Below are 1,314 nucleotides of genomic sequence, written 5' to 3' on the forward strand. Positions count from 1 at the left end.
GGGGCAGGCAGGGATGAGGGCAGGGGGGCACAGCGAGGTGGCTGGCAGGAGGCAGTGACCTGACCCTGGCTCTAATGCCTTCCCAGCAGGGAAGCTGCTTACAGGGACATGACCCGGGTGGCTTAAGTGACCTCCCTTAACCCTCCCCTTGCACTGCAAGGACACGACACACCCGCTGTGGTGGGCACAGACCCCCCCCCGGGGTGAGGGGGGGGGGGGGGGCACAGCCTGGCACCCCAGGAGGGGGGACAAGGGCCAAGCAAGCTCAGGTCAGGCAGGGAAAGGCTGGGCTGCTGCCAGCCTGGGGAGATTAGGGCTCTGCTGACTGCAGCCTGGCACAGGCCCCCGAGCTGACACAGCCAGGATCAGCCCCAGGGGACACACACACACACACACACACAAGCTGTGCCACCCCCACAGCTTTTGTCCCTTCCTTGTCTCTCTCTCTCTCTCCAGGGAAAATACTTGCCAAAGCAAGGGCTGGGAGGAGGGACTCCTGGTTCCTTTCCCAGCTCTACCTTAGAAGTCGTTTGGGCTCGTGCCTCAGTTTCCCCACGCTGGGACACAGAGGGGTCTCCATTGAGCTCCCACCCTGGGGACAGAGGATGCTCAAGCTCTGAGGCTGCTGCCAGCTCGCCCACAACACGTCCCCCGCCAGTCCTGGGGCCTCAGGGCTGTGACCATCCTGGGGTCACCCCAGCACCCAGCCTGGACCCCCAGCACCGTTCCCAGGGCAGCCTCCCCAGGCTGTATCCTTGGAGGAACTTCACTTCCTAAGAGGATTGAGGGGGATTATGGGCAGCCCCCTGGCCCTGGCACTGTCCCTACCCAGCCTTCCCTCTCCTCTGCTTTAAGTAATCATCTCTGAGACAGTTTTACGTGGTTAATCCAACCACCTCCACCTAATCTGTTCCAAGACCCCTTCCTGCCCCGGGTTGCCCCCCTGTCAGAGCCCATGGGGGAGATGATTTCCTCCCCTGGGGGGGCTGCAGGCAGGGGCAGATGTTCTCCTTGCCCTGGGAAGACCCCCTGAAGGCAGAAAGAGTTGGCCTGAGGGGTGAGGGCAGGAAGGGTTTGGAGTGAGGGGACTGATGCCAGAGAGGAGGGCACCAGGGGACAGGAGGAGCATTGTCACCTTGTGCCTCTCCATGGGGGTTTTGTGTCCCACCTTCTCCAACTGGGCAGGGGACACATCCTCAGGGGGAAGGGTGAAAAGCAGCAGAGACCCCTGGCAGGGAGAAGAAGGCAGCTGCCCATGGGCCATCAGGACAAGCCAGGGCTGAGGGGCAGGATGGGGACAGCTGGGTGTGCCAG

This window comes from Chaetura pelagica, unplaced genomic scaffold (genome assembly GCF_000747805.2).
Source record: "Chaetura pelagica isolate M959 unplaced genomic scaffold, ChaPel_1.0 scaffold2234, whole genome shotgun sequence".
Classification (NCBI taxonomy): domain Eukaryota; kingdom Metazoa; phylum Chordata; class Aves; order Apodiformes; family Apodidae; genus Chaetura; species Chaetura pelagica.